This window comes from Papio anubis, chromosome 2 (assembly GCF_008728515.1).
Source record: "Papio anubis isolate 15944 chromosome 2, Panubis1.0, whole genome shotgun sequence".
Lineage (NCBI taxonomy): Eukaryota > Metazoa > Chordata > Mammalia > Primates > Cercopithecidae > Papio > Papio anubis.
In genome coordinates, this window is record NC_044977.1 from 50,868,344 (window position 1) to 50,890,272 (window position 21,929).

At 54.6% G+C, this 21,929-nt stretch overlaps 1 pseudogene; it reads left to right on the top strand.

Moving 5' to 3' along the window:
* Positions 1 to 14,227: 14,227 nt before the first annotated feature.
* On the top strand, positions 14,228 to 21,594 carry LOC101002535 (annotated as a pseudogene).
* The last annotated feature ends 335 nt before the right edge of the window (positions 21,595 to 21,929 follow it).

Sequence of the window (21,929 nt, forward strand, 5' to 3'; positions counted from 1 at the left end):
GGCAGGGGGAGTGGAAAAGGGGAGGGCAGCACAATGACCTCATGGTGAGTGCCTGAGTTGGACCCTGGCCCTTGCCCCTCATCCCAGTGTCTTCATTTTCCATCCTTTGCTTCCCCCATTATCCTGGGTTGGGGGCTACAGTCCCCCTCCAGCCAGAAGCTTCCCAAAGACTCAACCCTACTTCCCCCCAAGAACCCTGAAAGTGGACATGACACGAGTGTGTTGTGTGCTTTACAGATGAGGAAGCAGAGGCCTGTAGAGAAGATGGGCTGGTCAAAGGTCTTCCAGTACATCTGTGGCCAGACTGGATTCCAGCTCTATCGAGGCATCTCTACCACTTACTCGTCTGGGCCATGCAGTGGTTACACAAGGGGGATGTGTTTCTGGGGTGGAATATCAGCTCCATCCCACACGAGCCAGGTGTCTTTGGACATTGACCTCTCTGGGTTCAGTTTGCTGAGTTGTAAAATGGGATTAATATAGAGCTCACCCCACACCACACAGTGTTAGAAGGATGAAATGAGGTAGTCTATGTGGAGTGTGAAGAACGGTCCCCCTGCCTGGAAATGGGCAGCAGCTCTGCATGTCTGCCCTACGGTGTGCTAGACAGAGTGCTGGGCACACCACACACGTCCTCACCTTTCTTCCTCACAGCACACATGCCAGTTAGAAAGTTGTTCACACAGCTGGGGAAACTGAGACTCAAAGAAGGAAGCCCAACCTGCTGCACTCCCTGTCCCAAAAACAGCCACTAAGTGTTCTATTGAACAAGAAAGCAAAGGTGCCCACACTTGGGTCACTGCCCACCTGTTTCCAAGTTCATGGTTATTCTAACTCTCATTTCCAGGCACCAATCTGGGCTCTGAGGAGCCATGGGGAGCAGCAGAGATGAGGTCCCTGCTTTTTCTGTTATGGAGAGACCAGGATTGACCTTCAGCCACCACCCACTACTACCTTTACATGGTGCCACACTGCACCCCTGAGAGATCTGGACCTTAAACAAGCAAACAAATATGTAAAAAGACACATTCCCAAAGTGATCCTGCCGTGATGAAGACAGACGGGATACTGAACGGATAGAAGCGGGGCAGGCACATTTAAGCCAGCATGGATAGCCAGGAAACCTCTTTGGAGATACAGTTTAAGTTGTGGAGAAAAAGATAGATGGTGGCTATCTGCGGGAAGAGATTCCAGGTGGAGGAAATGGCAGGTGCCAAGGCCCTGAGGCAGGAACGTGTTTGGCATACTTCAGGAGCAATGAGCTGGCCGGCATGATGCAACCCAGAGTGAACTCCAGTTCAGAGGGCGAGTGGAGATGAGGCTGGCGTTAAGGATCCCAGGAAGAAAGCCTACCTCCCCAAAGGGTATCAGCTCTTCCAAAGCATGGGGAATTCTGTTTGAAGGAGGAAACAAATGTAGCATGGATCACTTTTAATCCTAGAACATTTTGCATAAAAACTCACACACAGCTCTGGGAGTAGGAACTGGTATCACGAATCAAACATCAAAAATGCTCACTCTGAACAGGCAATTTTGCTTCAAGACACTGATTCTCAGGAAGCAGCATTAGATGTAGACAAAGATTTAGTGGCAAGGGTGATCAGGGGCATGTTCACCACAGCAGGGAAAACCTAGGAAACACTGCAGTGTTGATGGAGGGTTTGGCTGCACATATTACACCCTGCCAAGGCGCCGGATACTATGCGGCCATGTGAAATGGTGTTATAGAGAAATGTTTAACAGCACAAATTCATGAGCACTATATACTGTTAAAATGAAAAACAGCATGGTCCCTTCTTTCTAAATATACATATGTATGTATGGGCATGAGAAAAGAGATTAGCAATGCTAATGACCATCTCTGTGAGAGGCGCTTGCAGGCAAGTATTCTTGTCCTCCTTTTGTTTATCTGAATATTTTTTCACCTAAAAGCCACTTCAGTTCCCGAGTTAAGTTCACAGGGAAAGTTTAAAGAGATGCATGGCTTTGTGGTCCTATAGCCAAGAGGGGTCCCAGAATGGTGGCCTCATGACTCTGGTCACTGGGATGGGTCAGTCTGCCATCTGCAGTCCTCTGGTGATGCAGTACCTATCCTTTCATGCCCTCATGTGCCAAGCCCTGTGTCCAAGCTTACCCCACACAACTTCCAATCTGGGAGATACTACTGACATCTGACAGATGGGGAAACTGAGGCTCGGGGAAGGGTGGCAGCCTACCCAAGGTTTCACAGTTAAGCATCGCCAAAGCTGGGGCCCAAACTCAACCAGAATCTGGAAGCCTATGATTTGATGAGAGCACAACTTACTCTACCCACCCACTCACCATTTCTCAGTTCCAACCATGTGCCGGGCCCTGTGTAGGACAGCTCTACACATGCCCTCACCATGATGGGAAACTAGGCACAGAGAGGTTAAACAATTTGCCTGAGGCTACCCAGCCTAGAAGTGGCAGAGCCTGGAGACCTGACTCCCCACTGCACACTCCAGCCTCCATATTGGGGGAAGTCCAGAGGGAGCCAGGAGGATAACTGCCTTCTATTCCTAACGACTTGGTGGGGAAGCTGAGGCAGTTGTGAGTGATTGCAGGGAGCTGCTGATGACCCACTTTCCAGACAGTCCAGTCTCCCTGTCTGAACCTCCCAAGAGACTGAGAGGCTTGGGTGGGAACTGATCAAAGGTCTCCATTAGAGGTGCTGTCAGAGCCCTGGAGTTCCAAGGAAGCCCAGAGAGGGGTGGTGACTTGTCCAAGGTCACACAGCCCAAGAGCAGCAAGGCAAGGCCTATAAGCCTCCCTTCCCCAGACACAACAGGCTGGAGTAAGGGGACTGTCAAGGAGAAGGAAGGAGAGAGCCTGCATCTTCCAGGCAGAGATTCCTCACGTCTGGCAATCACGTCATCGGCGGGGACGCCGCAGCCCCCGGAGTCACCGTCCCCGTCCTTCATGACCTCATCTCTTGGCTGGGACCCAGCCCAGAGCCTGGTGCCTGGAATCAATACCTCTTGGCAGCACCTAAGGCCCCCTTGTCTTCCTGCCCCCACCCTGGGCAGCCCGGCCTAGCACCTCGACCTCCCTCCCACGCCCATCACAGCAGGCTGGAAGCCAGCACTGAAATCCTCAGGCAGCGCAAACTCTTTCCCTCCCCAGCGGCTCGCCTGTGCTGAGCTCACTGTAGGTGGGAGGAAGGAGGCTCTGCTCAAATCCAGACATCTCCCCGCAATTGCCACCCCACGGGGGCAGCTCACATGGCCTCCTTGAGCCTGGGTTTCCCTGTGTGACTAAGGGAGGGATGAATCCAACTTACTGGATGGCCATGAGGTTCCACTGTCAAACACAGAGCCTGGCAAACAGCAGGGACTTCATACACACTAAGTCCCTCCTCTCCTTAGTCTGGATGCTTAATAAAGCAAGTTCAAGGCTTGCTTAATAAAGGCAAGTTCAAGTTAATTGTTATCACAGTTAACAGCAACCATGTGAGGGAAGCAGGGGAACCAATGACTCCTTTTTACAGATGGGAAAGTGGAGGTTTGGGGAGGGTAACATGGAAACAGGCTTTGAACGCAGCACTTTATGACTTCAAAATGCGGCTCAGGGCTGTGTCTCAGCACCTGGGCTGGAGAGCTCTTACAGAACATGTCACCCAACCCACACACCTGTTCACAGGTGGGGAAACTATGGTTCAGAAAGGTCAAGGGAGCGCTGAAGGTCAGAGAGCTAGTCAGAGATGGGGCTGGGTGTCTACACTCCAGGCCTGTGGGGACTGGGAATCTTCAAGGCCTGCAATCTGGAGGAGGCTGTGTGACAGGATGGTTCCTCCTCTGTAGCCACCCACTCGCTTGGTCCCTGTGCATTAGCGGGAATCTGCCATGTGTCCATCCAGCAAGAGGGCCTGTCCCCATCACCCCGCCCTGGGGATTGATATCCTTGTATCAGCTTTGACCAGGACGTTGTGGCTTCTCGAGGGTTTGGAAGTGTGTCCCTGCTTCCCAGGCCCCAACAGCTTCAGAGCATTAGGACAGAGTGTCCCAGGAGGGGCTAAGAGAGGTGAGGCCCCGCACCAGCTGAGGCTGTAGAGTCAACGCAGGTAACAGAAGGGAGATGAGAGAGGCAGCTCGACTGTTCCTGATGGTGTTTTTGTATTGTTTTTCGAAAAAAATAACAAATCCAGATTTCTATGTAAAATCTCCTCATTGAATCACTTAAAACACTGAGCCTCAGACAAAACCTCCCTGAGCTGAAGGCGGCCCCTCCAGAGAGGGCCCTGGTGGATGGAAGGGCGCCTGTGGTGAGGGAGCAGGAAACTCGGGGATGAGGGAGGGGATTTTGGCCCTAAACCTGGAGCCTCAGTTCCCTGCGCTGTAAAGCGGGGCCATCAGTCCCAACCCCGCTGGGTGACTGTGCAAATGCCGTTCAGGCTCTCCAGAACTCCACAGGGCCAGGCTCACCCTGGGCTTTCTCAGGCTTCCTGGTGTGATGGGGTCCCCAAGTGGTCCACTCCTGCCCTCCGCAGGCTGGCACTCAGGCTGAGGACATCCTGGTGTGCAGCCTTGGATTTGTAGCCGTGGCTGTGGGTTTGGGGCAATTCCTGGTGTCTTCACTGACACTTTCCTTTTCTCTCCTCAGCCCAGAAAGTGGGTGGGAAGGCTTAGATGGGAAGGGCGAGAAGGGAGAGCTGGGAACATGCTCTGGTTCAGAGGTGGGAGCAAAAGGAAACTATTCCCACCTCGAGTCTCATGCATTTCACTCAGGGCATGTCCCACACCACACACCTCTCAGCAGCTGAGACAGTGGATGGGACAGGCACAGGGCTTGCCTGGACTCAGCTACCCACCCTGAGCCATTGGGGCAGCCTGCGGCCCAGAGGAGTCAGCGTTAGACAGTCCCCATGCCAGCATCGAGTAGGATTGGGCCACTGTGGTAGGAAAATGTTGCATCTCCCCCATGCCCTGCCAAAAAGAAAGGCCACATCCTAATCTCAGGAATCTTTTGCAGAGCAAAAGAGACCTTGCAGATGTGGTTCAATCAAGGATGCTGAGATGGGGAGATTACACCAGGCTGCCCAGGTGGGCCCAATGTGATCACAATGTCCCCATAAGAGGGAAGCAGCACTTTGCAAGGCTGAGGCCAGCGGATTGCCTGAGCTCAGGAGTTCAAGACCAGCCTCGGCAACATAATGAAACCCCATTGCTACTAAAAATACAAAAAAATTAGCCAGGTGTGGTGGCACATGCCTCGGACTAATGGACCCACTTTACAGCTACTCCAGAGGCTGAGGCAAAGAGAATCGCTTGAACCCAGGAGGCAGAGGTTGCAGTGAGCCAAGATCTGCCACTGTACTCCAGCCTGGGCGACAGAGTGAGAACCTACCTCCAAAAAAAAAGGTGGGGGGAGGCAGGAGGTCCGAGTGGAAAAGATGGGGGGGCCTCGCTGCCGGCTCTGAGGATGGAGGGAGGGGCCCCGAACCCAGGAGAGCAGGTGGCTTCGAGAAGCTGGAAAGGGCCAGAAAGGGCTTCTCAGAAGGCACGAGGCCCAGGCGACACCTCGATTTTGTCCCATAAAAGCCATTTTGAATGTCTGGCCCTCAGAACCGTCAAAAGAATAAGCGTATGTTGTTTTCACCTGCCCCGTTTGTGGGAATTTGCTACAAGCCCCATAGAAAAATAATCCAGCCTGAAGAGGGCATGGGGCAGGAGCAGGTGGGGCATGAGGGAGCCCTGGGAACGCCTCCCACGGGACACTAAGCTAACCCCGGGAAGACCGCATTCCTAGTGTGGGCATAGCCGTGGGCACGAGGGGCACTCCCTCTCCCACTACGCTGAGGGCACGCACACCTGCGGCTAGGAAAGGGCTAGCCAGGTTACCCAAAGCCAGTCTATGGCATCCCGCCCCCTCGCCTCCACGATTGGTCCAGATGAACCAGAACCAAGCCAATCAGTGCATGGCCTCCTCCTGCCCCCAGAACAGGCATAAAAATGGTCCAATCGGTGCAAAGGCCAGAAACTGCAGGCTCTGCGGGAAATCCTGCCAGAGAGGCCTGGAACCAAGGCAGCAACTTTGCTATCATGAGGAAGCTAAAAACCAGAGGAGGCGGAAGCAAGAGAATCGCCAGCGAGAGAAGATGAGCCCTGAACCAAAACAATGGCTGTGGAGAAGGGGCAGAGGGGGCCAGAACAGTAGGATTCCGGAGAGAGCCGGGAAACCTGGAGCTCTGTGGCACTTGGGGGGGAGAAGACAGCCTGTGGGGAGACTGAGTCATCACCCTCTATCTCATCTACATTCTCCCCACAGAAGCCAGGAGCACGCCATGTAAACCTAGGTCAGACCACCACCCTCCACTGTTCAGAACCTCCTGGCAGGGTCCTCGCCCAAAGTCCTTACCCAGCCAAACTCCATACTGTGGCTTCAAGGCGCTGCACACCATCTGGCCGTGTGGCCCCTCTGATCCCCCTGCACCCAGTCTGCTACTCCCTGGCCTTGCACTGTATTCATGTGCACCAGGCCCATGCCTGCCTGGGGGCCTCTGCCTGGGCTGTGCCTGCCGCCTGGAGGCCCTGTCTCAGACGCCTGCTTGGCTCACTCCTCCTCTTGGAAATGTTTGCCCAAGAGTCACCTTTCCAGTGAGTCTGTCATTGACCATCGCTTCGCCATCACTCCAACCCCTGCCATCTCTCCTACCCCACTTCCTGCTGGGGTTTGTTCCCTAGAGCTTAGTGCAGGCCATTTATTTGCCTATTTGTTAATTGATTGTATTAATTGACTCCTGGAGGGCAGGGACTTTTCCTTTGGCCAGGGCCTGTGACAGTGTTGCCCAATCAGATCATGGCCTCCACCTGCCCCCAGAACAGGCATTAAAATGGCCCAACCTCATAAAGGCCAGAACCTACACAGAGTAGGTGCAAAATTCATACTTGACTCAGAACCAGAGGCCATCAGATGGAAGCACAGCTCTGACCCTGATAACCCCCTCCGCACCCACCTTGGTGCCTGGAACTTGCTCTGGGGCGCCCTTCACCCCCTAGTCACCCGTCAGTGGAGCCAGACTTCTGGAGTCTGCACAGACAACTCTGCCTTAAAAAGAGCAGGCATTCCTGGGCGCCCCCCTCCCGCCACCCCGGCCCCGGGGCTCTAGTGCACACAGGCACGTGTACGAACAGGCCGGCAGGAGCAGATTCCAGGAGCTGAGGGAGCAGCCTGTGAGCCCAGAGAGGCTGCCCACCGCGGGGCACCAGCAGCCCCCGCCCTGCGACAGCCCCACATCTGCTACCTGTGCTCCTCAGCACACACGCCACACACACACGCCACATACACACATGCATGCACACCTGCCATGCACACACACACACACACACACACACTGTGTTTGGAAATTCCAGAATCTTATGATTTTGAAAACTCATTTATTTCAATTTAGCCCACATTCCGTTCTTGAAGCCTGGGTCATGGACAACTGTACCTTTCCAAAGCCTCAGAATCTCCAAGACTCAAAGCAGAAGGACCCGACAAGATTGTCCTGTGGCAGAGTCAGCTGGTAGACCCCAGGACAATCCTCCCCTTCTTTCCCTGAATTTCAGCTGGGCTCCCAGAATAAAGCCCTCACTTTCAGCCTTTCTGGCATCTAAGGGTGGCTGTGAGATGAAGCTCTTATCATAGGATATAAGTAAAAGTGTCCCACATCAGGTTCCAGGAGCATTTCCTAAAAGACATCTGATACCCACAGTCTGTCCTTTTTTCTTCTTCCCTCCTACTTAGAACTTAGATGTGATGGCTGGAACTCCGGCAGCCATCTTGGACCACAAGGACCAGATTTCCTCCTTGGTTAGGTGGAGCCAGGAGCTAGAAGGAAGCTGTTCCCCATGCCAGATCTGTACCACCTACCTTGAGGCTTAAATATGAATGAGATAGAAATTTCTCTTTTCTTGAAGCCATTGTTCTTTGAGTTTTTCATTTACAGTCCAGCCCTCCTATTGCCTAGATGGGGCAAGTGAGGCCTGAGTCAGGCATTGACCCATGCAATGAGTCAGGGCAGAGCCAGGGCAGAACTAACAGCACCTGCCTTGACTTCTTGTGAGCCCTTAGGATTCCTGGGTTCTGACTCACCCTTAAGTCTCAGGACTAGAGGTCTTCAGGGGTCCGACAGCCCAAGACCTGCCCCTTTTACAGCATCACTGGCAGATGGTCACCCAGGTGCTGCTTGGACATCTCAGGTGACAGGGAGAACGGTTCCTCCCTGCCAGTCCAGCCCAGTCCTGCTGAGTTCCAACTGGGAAACCCAGGCCACACACAGAGCTGAAACTGGCCCCCAGTCCATAGCTCCAGCCTACCCTCTGGGCTCACACAGGGGCAGAGACCAGGACTCCCTGAGGCTGCTTCTCTCCAATCTCATGGCATTTGCCACCCTGCCACTCTCTGAATTCTGCTCTTGGGAAGAAGTTCAAGCAGGAGAGAGGAGGGAAGAAAATACAGACTCACTGGGGCCTTCCCAAACTCTGGATATCAGTGGATAACAGAGCAGCAGAAGCTCGCCCAGGTCTCCCATGTCACAGGAAGGGACCCAGTGTGTGTTGAGCCCCAGCTGTAGACCATGTAGAGCACTGAGTGCTTTTCATCTACTGTCTGCTTCAATCTCCATACAATGCTCTAAGGTAGGCCCAAATATTCACCCTATTTTACAGATAAGGAAACTGAGGTGCAGAGAAAGTTGCCTAGGATGGCCTTGCTAAAGCATTCATCTTCCACCCAGATGTGTCCCACTCCAAGATCTGCACTCATTCTGGGCCCAACCATGCTCCTCAAACCTGGAGCAGGTCTCAGTGCTGGGTCTGACACTGGCCCGCTGCTCCTCAGCATCCCACACCCGCCCCACGTCCCAGTCAGGACAAGACTCCAACTTGCAGCAGAAATTATGAATAAGGCGAAAGAAAGTTGTCCTGGCCCCTGTGCATGCCTTAAGTATTTAAATTCTTTTTCATAATTATCTCAAATAGTAATTATTGCAGGAGCAATGCGCTTATCGCAGACATGAAACCACCTGCCTTCCCATTTTTGTCAAAAGTGGAAACACTGACATTATTTTTGCGATTCATTTCAATAGCTGTTTTCACTGTAAATACCACCTTAACCACAAGAAAAATACCCCAGGAGACGCTGGAGGTATTGGAGGTTTCAGAGGAATTATTCCAAGAGGGCTGTGGGTGTCTCCCAAGCACACAGAGAGAAAGGAAAACATGGGAAACTGTTTCTTCTCCAAGCCAAGGGGGAAAGTGCACCCTGGAGAAAACTCCCATGGAAGGGGACTCACATGTGGCCCCCAAGACCCCTTCCTCCTCTCTGCATCCAACTGCCATCCACACTGCCACCGCCACCCACCCACCCTGGGCTGCCCATGCACTGGAAGCACCTCATTCTCTCCGTAAAACATCAAAATCAGGAGGCTGCCTCCCAGGCACCATCGGAAACCAGGGGCCGCAACTCCAATAGGAAGTTCGAAGATTCAAAGACTAGAAGGGACCAGATTTCCAAGAATGCAGCTTTCCAAGATTGCACAGTCTGGCACGGGTGTGGGCGGGGGGAAGCTGGAGAGGAAAAAGGAACATCCGGAGCTGCAGCCCGAGAAACCACCTGCCTTAGAAGGGAGGGCCCCAAGACATGGTTGGATGAGCCGTGAAGGGAAGCAGGCATCTGGAATTCTAGTCCCATGCCCACCACAGGGTGGCCTTGGCCAGGCTGCCCACCCTCTCCAGACCTCAGCATCCCCATCTGTCAAATGGACAAGAGTCTTGAAGGGGTCCCTCAGCCTCTCATTCCTGGTGAGTACATGGTGGGCAAACACCTCTTCTTCCCAAGCTTCAATGTTCTCCTCCAAACAGCAGGTCTCGCCCGACTCTAAGCCCCCAGGTCATCAATGCAATTGTCATGATTACTAGTTATTGTCACTGGGCCTTGACTAAGTGCCACGATCTGTGCATGCATTATGCATGTGTACCTGGCATACAGAAGAGCCCCACACCATAGTCCTACCATCACTTTACAAGTGTGGAAACTGAGACTCAGGGAGTTGCCCAAAGTCACACAGGTAGTTGTGTGAGGCACACACGGTTGCAAGCAGACAACATTCCTGAGCGCTTGCGATGTACCCCCTAGAGATGAAACTCTGACTGCTTCCACTTCACAGATGCAGGCATGGAGGCGCGAAGAGATGAGCCTTCCAGAGCAGTGCAGTGGAGCTGTCATTTCAGCAGGCACTGTTGATGCTGCTTAGGAGGGAGGAACTTTCGAAGAGAGATGTGAGGCTGGGTACAAAGAAGCAGCGAGGGAGGTGTCCTGTCTCCAGCCCCGGCTACCTGGGAGTCCCCAGGGTGCTCAGATTCAGTCCTCACGCGCTGCCCTCGTCCCAGCCGTGTTCTCTGCTGCCTCCGTGTGGTCGTTGGGGTTGACGCGGCTTCCCGGAGCCGCACAGCTCTGGGGCTGTGGAGCTTTGGCGCCGTGGAGCTTTGGGGCTGTGGAGTGGGCTTGAGTAAGGAAGGGGTGACTGCACTGGGCAGAGGGCAAGGGGGCACTGGGGTGCAGGGCACAGTCCTGCCCGAGGGTCTCGCTCACTCCGCTCCAGCCACACCTCTTGTCAGCACATTCCCACTTCCCAGCCTTCGCTCCTGCAGGTCCCTCTGCCTGGCGCACTCTTCCCTTCGCTTTTCACATCATCCTATTTCCCGCCCAATGGCAGCCCCGCTGTCTAATCAAGGCCCCTCGCTGGTGTCCTCTGACCCCAGTCCTGCTTTGTTGTTCATCTTCCTACTTGTCTCCATCTAACATCGTACTATCGATTTGTTTATTTGTTGACCGTCAAATTCTCCAGCAAAATAATATCAGCTCCAGTGTCTGGCACACAGTAGGTGCTCAATAAAGACTTTTGGAAAAATAACTGCATGACCATTTCCACTAAATATCCCAACTTGTTCACCCCCATATGGCAGCTATGAGTAAAATTGGGAGACTTCTTCATAAGCTTGGGACCTGTCTTCCCAAGGTCTCAGTCCTGCCCACAGATGTACCAGCTCCTCCTAACCCTCCTGCCCCAGGACAACCCTGCAGAGAATTAGGCACAGCAGTGGGAATCCCCTCCCAGCGGAGCCACCCCATCTCCTAATAGAATGCTGTCTCCAGGGGTTGCTGTTCATCTCAGGGTCCACTGATGTGTCCGGAGCTGAGCACAGGAGCCAGAGAGCCCAGAGAACAAAGCAAAACTGGATGTCCCCTCCTTCATTGCAAGTATAGACCTTTGGTAATGTGGCCTGACAGACACAGTCATCCACTCAACAAATATATCTTCATCCTGCTCCATGTTGATACAGAGGGGTCTATAGAAATGAATCAGGCCTGGACATTGCTCATACAAGAGACATACGGGCTTGGCCCACTTCGTCCTACACACCTCTGTCTGGCCATGTGGCTTTGGGCAAGTCCCTTAGCCTCTCCTCTGCTTCAGTTCCATGTAGGTACAGTGCGAGGCTACTGAAGATGGTCACAAAGCCCCCATCTCACTGATGTCGAACCTGTCCCTGCTCTGAATCTGAGCCTTCACAAACACCCCCACCTGGTGTGCCTGCCTGCCCCCTCTCCAACTACTGTTCACCTGCCACTTGCTGCTCAGGGTGTGCAAGCCACAGCAGGGAAGAGGGATGGGTGGCTCAAGGGGACAGCCGGGGGCACCGAGGGCTGCCCTCCACCTGCCCAGCACCCTTCGAGGATGGCCTGACAGCTATTGTCATCACTCTCTTCTGAGAGGAAGGAGACAGCTGGCCCAGTTTCCCCATGAAAGCCACCCTTGCTGTGTGACAAAGTAGAGAAGACTCCACATTTACTAAGCACCTGTGTGCTTCACCCCATCCCTGGCATGCCCCGCATGAGAGGCAGCAGTGCCCGTTTTACAGATGGGGAGCCTAGGGCTCAAAGTGTTTTGCAACTGGCCCCTGCCACCTAGCTGGTTTGCATCTCCAAGGCCTCCGTCTTGGCCTGGCACAGAGTTCACCGCTATGACTCAATGTACTGGGGCCTCTCATTTTCCTTTTCTTCCCAGGAAGAGAAAATTTTGGACCAAATACTCTCTGCAGGGTAGATTCTGCTCTCTTTCTCGAGACCCTGAATCTCTGTGTCCAATGTAAGTCTCTGGGTTCCTGACCCTGTGAGTCTAATCCACTGTAGCGAGTGATGGTAATCACCACTTCAGGTGCTGTGCTAGAGCTTAACTGCACCGAGTATCTAGTCCTTGCCACAACCGGATAGGACTGGTACCGTCACTAGCCTCATCTCACAGGTGGGAAACCTAGGCACAGAGAAGTTAGGGGACTTGCCTGGAAAATGGCAGAGCTGGGATATGAACTCAAGCCATCGGGTGCCTCATGGCTACACTGTACCAAAACTCTGAGGGCAGGGGTCCTGAATTCTGGCGCTGAGATTCCAAAGAAGCGATATTATAGACACCTAAGAGAGTGTCATCTCCTTAATGGAATGTTCCCGGGACTTCCTCCTCCTGCTCTCTGGGAAAGCCTTCAGGCCCAGAGAGGGATGGCACCTGTCTGTGCCTTCCAGAGAGGTGGCCCAAGGCGCCCTGTAGTCTCCGGCTATCTCTGGGCAGCCGCTCCCCTCGAAAGTGCGAGGGGGAGGCGGCTCCCTGGAGGAGGGGTCCCCCAGGGTTGGCTTGGCAGGTCCCTCCAACCCAGGTCCCGCTCACACAGGCACTAATGGCACTAACGGCACTAATGGGCAAAGCCAGGGCGGAGCGTCGAGGAGACCATTACGCGCCCCAGGGGCACAGGGCAGGCGGCCGGCGCGGATGGGTCTTGGGTGCGCCTGGGAGACCTTCAGGCCCCGCGCGTCCCCGGCGCCGCAGCAGCCCCTGGCGGCGGGCGACCTCTGGCGGCGGCCCTGGCCTTGGGCGCGGGCGGGCCCTTCCTGCCCAGCGGGACGCGCCGGGCGGCCGGGGCGCCGGGAAGAGGAAAAGGCGCTCAAGGCCCGGCCGGGAGCGGCTTGGGGACGGCCGCGGGCGGGCAAGGGCGGAAGGCGGCGGCCGGGCGGCAGCCAGCGGGAGGAACCGGCTCCTTGGCCGGCTGAGCCTTGCCACCTGCTGGAGGGAACCGTCACCACAGGGGCCTGGCGTCCCAGCCCCAACCCCGGGCCAGGGCGGCGGGTTGAGCCCGTCCAAGAGCCTAGCGGGCTGGAGAGCGACCGCCCGGGATCAGGGGCACTCCTGCTGCAGCGCTGTCCTGGGGATACCTGGGCAGGGGTTTGGCATCCCATCGCCCAGCTGTGCTCACGAGCAGGTCCCCTTTCCTGTATCGCCCGGCCCTAAGGGGCCTGAGGCAGACGGGATGTCTCCAGCTGTAGCCACGCCTGGAGCTGCCGTGTGTCACTCCCCGCCAAGCCCACATCCTACCCCAGAGGGCATGGGAGCAGGGAGGTGGCCCAGGCACTGGTTTGATCAAAGTAGAGCTGTGTGCAGAGGGAGTGTCAGGGCTAGGGGCGCAGAGGATGATGGGGGAACTGCCTAAAGCCACATGAGATGAGGACACGCTCCTGCTCCCGGTGCCCTGGGTCCTGATGCCCCTGACTTTCCACCCCTAGCTTGGAACACTCTGCCCTTTCATCATCCTCCTTACAATCTAGTGAAGCAAACTGCAAGCTGGGGGCTGGGGGCAGGACGGCCAGAGTAGGACCAAGTAGAGGCTACTGGCCCCTCAAGAAGCACACACTCCTCCGCAGAAGGGGACCCCCAGAAAGCAGGCCCTGGGTCTAACAAAGGGAGGTGGATGCTGCCTCTGCTGGAGCCGCCTGCCTCTGTTTCCATGGCAACCCCACTTCCAGGACAAAGCAAAGGCTCAGCATTCCCGGGACACGTGGGCGGGCAGAGAGACGGCCTGGGCCTTATGGCACAGAAGGGGAAATTGAGGCCCAGAAGGGCAGCAACTTGCTGTCAGTCCCCAGGAGATGCCCCGGTTTCCCCCATCACAACAGCCATCATGCCAGAGTCTGTCTCCCAGGGGCCCCCAGATTATACTCCTCCGACTAAATATATAAAGCAATATCCACAAGTGAAAGTGCCTTGAAGACACTCATACAAGAGGGAGGAGGCAGATGCCAGGCGTTGGGGAGGGTATTGTAGATATGGCAGTCAGGACAGGCCACTGATGAGGTGACGTCTGAGGAGAGACCTGAGAGACGGGAGGGAAGGAGATTTATGAACACTGGAGCCAACATGTGCCAGGCAGAGGAACCGCCAAGTGCAAAGGCCCCAAGGTGGGAATGGGCTCACCGAGCTGTGGACGTGGCAGAGAAAAGGGAAGGAGAGGAGGTTCAGGGGGCGGCAGTACCAGGACTCCGAGGGTCTCACAGGCCGCAGCAAGGAATGTGACTGTATCCTGGTGTGATGGAAACCATGGGGCTGGGAGCTGAGAACAGTCATTAGTCATAATGGCTCAGCCAGCTGTGAGGAGCAAGGTGGTGACAATGGAGGGTGAGGGGGTGGAGAGGAGAGGAGGCAGAGGCCACTGAGGAAGCGACTGCAGTGATGTGGGTGAGAGATGCAGGTAGTGGAAGCAGGCCGGGGCAGCAGAGGCAGGGGAAGAGGTGGGAAGGGGCGAGTGCTGAAGTGGGTGGACAGAGGGCTGTGCAAGACTCACCACTGGCTAGGAGGTGTGGGGAGGGGCAGGGGCCAGGCTGTCCAGGTTTCTAACTGAGCAACTGGGTGACCAAAGACACCATCTCCTGTGTATCCGCTGATCCAACTGGCCTTGCACCTCCTCCCACCCCCAGTTCTTTCCGCTACAACCCCTGGACTCAGATCGCTGCCAGCAAACCCACTAAAACCACCTCTCCCCTTACCTCCTGCCCCTGGAGCCCCAGCCAGCGTTTAGGGCCCCCGCTAAGGAGGCGCTCTTTCAAGCCCCAGGCCTGGAAAGGGGAGCTCCCCAAAAGAAAATGGGGGACACTGCAGGCGGGCACATTAGCTGAGGTCCTGTGGACATGTGCTATCCTAGAGCCCCAAAGGGTGGCTACTAAGGCAATGCCATTTACAGTTGCAGAAACAGGCCCCAGGAGGCAAGATGTCCCAGCCAGCCGATGTCTCTCAGCTGGACAAAAACGCTAGCAGTGTTCACTTGGGACCTAATCTGCAGTGGCCTTCTGCCAACCCCCAACCCCGGCCCACCCCACACCCCAGCCAGCTCCCAGCCCTCAGGCTTTGCTGGGCCCCCTGCAGGGATGGCTAAGCACCAGACCGAGGGCGTGGGCCTGGTGACCAGGTCTGGGGGTGGGAACATCAGGGCATAAATCCTGACCCAGCTGACAGTGCCCCAGGGCAGACACAGAAGTCCTACTGTCACCTTCCTGTCCCCACCCTTCCTGGCATGTTTCACAGGGTCAGCGGTGCTGGGTGGGGAGGACAAGCACATAAACCTTGGCCCCAGCCAGGTCGGCCTTGAGCTTCCGACCTGATAAATGGAGAAGAGGACAAGGCCTGGCCCTGCACTGACCTTTAGGGCCAAGAAAGAGTGAGTCACAGAGGACCAAGCTGCAGAGGGGATATCCAGGGGCCTGAGTGGAAGCCACAGCCAAGCCCCATCCAGGATCATGCAGAGAGGGACCTGGGTAGCAGCTACCTCAGGTGCTGGGGTGGGGTGTCCAGCTCACAGGCCCAGCCTAGGCCTCCTAACCCCAAATGCAGCCGCCACCACCCCCAGCCTGCTCCTGCCTTCAACTCTGGCTCCAGCCTGGACATTGGACAAACTCTGATTGCTACCTGAGCAGCTGGAAAGGACCCAGCCCTTCTCTCAAGCAGTTCATGAGGACGGGGGGCAGGTGGAGTGTGCACACACACATTTGCTTATTCATTCAAGACGCATTTGTTAGCGCCTGCTTTATGCACACCTGGTGCTAGGTGCTGGGGACTCGGATCATGTTTAGCTGCATCAGTCCTCAGAAGGGCTACCTGCAGGGATGTGTGAGGGCAGCGGGGGCACACAGCAGGGAGAGGCCAGTTCTGTGTGGGGTGCTCAGAGCTGAGCATTGCAGGATGCGTAGGAGTTTACCAGGCACTCTAAGCAAAAGGTACAGAATGGGCAGAGGCATGGAGATGAGAAGGGTCTTGGAGGGTGCTAGGAAGGGCTGGTGGCCAGGGTGACTGGAGTGCAGGGAGTGGACAGGGAGTGATGGGCAATGAATCTGAAGCAGGGCACGGACCAGAATGTCCGGCCATGGACCTGGGACTTTATGCCATGGCAATGGGGAGTCATGGTGGGGTTTACACAGGGGAGAGGCCAAAAGCTTAGTGTCCTCTCTGCTAGCTCAGCCCCAGACATCTTCCTGTCACCTCCTGACACAGCAGATAAGGACAGCAAGGCTCAGAAAGGTCAGGTTTCCTGTCCCACCCCCATCCTCAGCCCCTCATCACCCATGGCTGGACTCCCTGTGTGGCCTGGGCCAAATATTCAGCTCCTCTGGGCCTCAGTTTCTGTGTCTGTAAAATGGGGATGATCACGGAAGGGAGGATGAGTTTAGTGAGGTAAGAAGGCTACACATGTAGCCCACCTGTCTTCCTCAGAGGAGGCAAGACAGACTGGTTCTGGACCATTTGCTACTCCAGGAAATGGCTGGACAAGGTCTCTCTGAGGGCTGGAATGACCAGGCTGAACACAGGGCTGTAGGTCAGGCATCTGCTAGAACCCAGGCACTGGAGATCAGAATGCCCTACACATACACACACACACACACCCAGGACAGTGACAGACACCACCTCCCCACCTCAGATGCAGTCCACCGGGTTCCCCCATACTCACAGCTACGTGCCTACAGAGATGCAAACTCACACACAGCTCCTGGTGTCCTGTAGGCCTCGAGGTAGCCCTGGTCCCAGTGTGCTAGGGGCAGTCCCACCTCATATCCACTGCCCTGGCCTAATTAGCAGTGCCCCTTTCTTACTCATGTCCATGTCTACAATAAACTAATCAACCACTACATAGCGGACACACTGGTGTTGCCTTTCCTCTCCAGAGAGGTTCCCAACCATGCATATGTGTGTGTGCACACGTGTGTGTACATGCAAGTGTGTGTGTGCACGTGTTCATGTGCATGTCTGCGTGCATGTGTGTCTGCTTGTGTGCATGTTAGTGTGTGTGCGTGTGTGTGTGCCAGAGACGCCTTTGGCAGTCTGGGCAAGCCTGTAGGCTCTTAAATGCCAATTTGATTTAAATTATAGTTATCAAAATACTAAAAGGGGTCTGTGACATGGCACTATGTGGGCTCCCTTCTTAACCCAGTGAATGACACGGTCTAGCAGCGCGTCTAATACCCGCTGTAATTTCAAAGTACTAAGGCAGGAAAGTGAGATTGCGCCATTTCTGAAATGAGTAGTGCTACTGTAGCTCATTGCGTTCATAATTAAAGGACATGCTATGTTCCAATTAGAGTATAAAAGACGTTATTTCTGCCCATCCACGTTCACGCACCTCCTGATTTCTCTCCAGGTCCTGGAAGCTGCTGTGGGACGCGGCCCTCGGACCCGGCCACCTGCCTCGCCGCGGCCCGGACTGGCCCACACCGGCCCGCACCGGCCCGCACCGGTCCCCACCGCGTCTCAGCTGTCGGCTCCTGCGCAGCCGTCCGCAGTTCCGCATGCCACCGCCAGGTGTCGCTGCACACACGCCGTGGCCCAGAGACTCCTCTGCAACCCGCTCCGCGAGGCTCTAGGGGCACCCAGGGTCCTGTTGCCCGCAGCCCGCAACTTATCTGTGCACGGAGCACCCCCTCGCTGCACTATGAACTTACGCTGCTCCCCCAACACCTCACTCTTTGGTGCCTTTGAGCATGCTGCCTGCAGTGCCTTCCCTGATCTCCAGCTGGGTAATTCCTGCTGCACGTCAAAACCCACTGGAGGCAACACCTCCTCCAGGAAGCCTTCCGTGATGCCACTATAGTGGCCCCTCTTGAGTTTCCACAGCCCCCTGTGGCTACCTCATCATTGCAGTGACTGTCAGCATGGTTGTGTCTGTTTCTGTGTCTGACTCCCCACTAGAATGTGAGCTTTGGGAGTATGGGGAGGGCCACACAGTGGGCTGTTCCGTTTTGTTTTTTTAAGTAGACTTAATTTTTTAGAACAGTTTTAGGTTCACAGGAAAATGGAGCAGAAAGTACAGAGAGTTCCCATACACCCCCTGCCCCTACACGTGCACAACCTCCCCTCTATCAACATCCCCAGCAGAGGAGTGCATGAGGGACCTGCACTGCCACATCAGCGTCACCCACAGCCCATGGTTTAAGTGAGGGCTCATTCTTGGAGCTGTACATTCCATGTGTTTGGACAAATGTACAACGACCCTTATCCACCATTATTGTATCACGTAGAATAGTGTCACCGCCCTAAAAATTATCTATGCTCCACCTGTAATCCCCTGTGCTCCCTTCCCCCTAACCCCTGGCAACCACAGATCTTTTTACTGTTCCCATAGTTTTGCCTTTTCCAGACTGTCGTATAGTTGGAATCATAGAGTGTGCAGCCTTTTCAGATTGGCTTCAGATTGGCTGGGCCACATGGCAAAACCTTGCCTCTACAAAAAAAATACAAAAATTAGTTGGGGGTGGTGGTGCATGCCTGTAGTCTGAGCTACTTGAGAGGCTGAGGTGAGAGAATCACCTGAGCCTGGTAGGTTGAGGCTGCAGTGAGCCATGATTACTTCACTGCACTCCAGCCTGGGTGACGGAGAAAGACCCCGTCTTAAAAAAAAAACAGCCAAAATGTTTTCCAAAGTGGCTGTGCCATTTTGCATTCCCACCAGCAATGAATGTGAGTTCCTGTTGCTCCACATCCTCGCCAGCATTTGGCATGTTGGTGCTTTGCATATGAGCCACTCCAGTAGGTGTGTGGCAGTATCTCACGGTTGGTTTAATTTGCAGTTCCTTAATGACATATGATGTGGAGCATCTTTCACATGCTTATTTGCCATCTGTGTATCTTCTTGAACGAGGTGTCTGTTTAGATCTTCTGCCTGCTTTTTAATTGGGTTGTTTTCCTATTGTGGAGTGTTAAGAGTTATTTGTAGATTCTGGATAATAGTCATTTATCAGCTATGTCCTTTGCAAATATTTTCTCCCAGTCTGTGGCTTTTCTTCTCATTCTCCTGAGCAATGAGGTTTCCCTCGCAGAGTTGAATCCCTGTGTGGCCCTAAGCACGTTATACACTCTCTCTGAACCTCAGTATCCACCTCTGTAGCTGGGGCTGGGAGCCCTCCCTCCAGGTTGTAGTGGGAACAGGATCTGAGCAACGCAGAGCCTGCCAGCACAGGGCCTGGAACACGGCAAGGGCTGCCGGTAGATGCTGGTGGAACTGGGTCACCTCCATTCTCTTGGGGGGTGCATTTTGCCCACAGTTCCATCATTAAAGCCCCTAGCTATCAACAATGGTTCCATCCATGGCAGAGCAGGCCAGGCCAGCCCAGCCCACAAATCTGTTTGCAGGAAGATTCCTGTGGGTGGGAATCCCTTGATCTTAGGAAGGGGTCAGAGGAGCAGACCCCAGGGAGACCTTGGGGTCATGGACAGACCTGCTGTTCAAGGGAGGGGTGGCCACTCTGCCCAAATTCCCTCAAGGACCACCCCTCACTCAGCATCCTATCCTCTCCCCACTTGGTCCCCACAGACCTCTGGCCTCTGCTCCCACCACACCCTTCCCTCCAGCCACACTGGCCGTGGGAAAGCCTTGCAGCCCTCCCTGCAGTCAGAAACACCTTTCCCCCATGCCACTTGTCCAAATCCACCCCTCCATTAGTTGCAGGCAGAGCGGCCAGGCTGGGGCTGCAGCCACGAGGGGGCACTGTTGCCCCGCAGCTGCGTCAGAACTCATCCACAAAGCTGGACCAGGCGCTTCTGTCCCACCAGCTTGCCGAGCAGCAGGCAAGGAGAATGCCTGTCTCATAAAGTCGTGGAAACTAAACCAGGGGAATGTCAGTGGTCCCATCCCACACCCAGGATCTGCTGGGGCCGCTCTCACACCTCCTGCGATGGGTGCTCACTGCCTCCAGCCAGGCTGCCCGGCCCTTCGCGGGAAAAGCTCTGCCTGGAGAAAGGGCTTTGCAATGGTCCCAGTCTATTTTGCAGAAGCCATAAGGTCCTGTGGGGCCACAGGGTCTTCCAAATGAAAAACGCTTATACCTGATGTAAATGACGAGTTGATGGGTGCTGACGAGTTGATGGGTGCAGCACACCAACATGGCACAAGTATACATATGTAACAAACCTGCACGTTATGCACATGTACCCTAGAACTTAAAGTATAATAATAATAATAAATTTTAAAAAAAGAAAGAAAGAAAAACCCTGAGAAGAACAGATTTACCTTGGGAACCATAAGAAAGAAGCAGCTTGGGGTTTCCAGAGAAGCCCAAAACCTAAAAGTGCACGTGAAATTCCTCAGTGTTGACATGTTGGCTCAAAACTTTTCTAAATATTGTGCCCAAGCCAAGCAATGACCCACTTGAGCCTACAGCCCACAGGATGGGATGCTGGTTTTGGGTGTAGCTCAGTGACTCAGAGAAAGCAGAACCCTTAGCACACGTGTGCAGCACGGCTGGCAGGCAAGCGCGGCACGCCCCTCCACTTGGCACATATCAGGAAGTGGGCTGATGGACAGGGAGGCACAGGTTTTCTGGAGGGCAGCCTGATAAAATGGGGTCAAGACTGTAGCACAGACACCCATGATCAGCAGCTCGCTCCTTGGTTGCGTGTCCAGGGAAGTCCACAAAGGGGCCCCCTTCTCTGCAGCAGTTTGCGGGGTGGGTACCTGGGAGCAGCCTGGATACATGATCCCAGGGGAAGTGTGGGGTGCCCCTCAGAGGACTCCGGAGCAGGCGCCAGCAACAGACAAGACATGTGGCAACAGCAAGGAACACTTAACACTGCTGACTACACAATCAGGGAGCCAGTGGCATCTGTAACACCACGCTGCGGAGCAACTGCAAATATGTGCACCAAGGAGCGCACTGCAGCAGGTGAGGAGGAAGAGAAATCCACGGTGGAGGGACCCAACCAGCACGACCTCAGCCAGGTGGGCAACGCCAGCGTCACAGGGGATGTGCCATGTTGACAGCAGCTGCCCTCCCCATTGGATGGGCTGATCAGGGCACTTTACCTCTGTGATCTTCCTCCCCAGACCCACAATCCCAGTCTAATCATGAGAAAAGCGTCAGACAAAGCCCAGTAGCGGGCATCCTACAATGTACCTGGCCAGTCCGCCTCAACTGTCAAAATCGTCAAAACCAAGGTACATGCACGGCGGCAAGTATCTGTAGTCCCAGCACTTTGGGAGGCTAAAGTGAGAAGACTGCTTGAGACCAGGAGTTCAAGACCAGCCTGGGCAACAGAGAGAGGCCCCCATCTCAAAACAAAAGCAAAATCCCAGAGCTAGTCTAAGAAACCATAATGTGTATCCCAGAGGAGGTCCTGGGACCAAAAAAAGGACATTAAATAAAAGCAAAGGAAAGCTAAATAAAGGATGGACTTTAGTTAAGAACATATCAATATTGATTGACACCTCACTGTGCACATATAGTAATGTAAGGTGTTAACAGTAGAGGGAATTGGGTGGGGGACTACTCAGAATTATCTTTGCACCTTTTCTAGAAATCAAAAACTAATCTAAAACTTTATTTTAAAAAATACATGCCCACCACACCACAGTACCCATTTTCTAAACCAATTTTCAGCACAGAGATACACAATGAAGGTGTTAGGATGGAGGCCTGGGGGGCAGGGATGGGGATATTGACACAGCCCCCAGGGACAGTGGTGTGGGTGAGTGCCAGCCCTCACCCCCTAGCTCTCCAAAACCAGCCCAACAGGAAGGCCAGGGGCCCCAGGCACTCCCCACATGCCCTCTGCATGCCCCGATGGT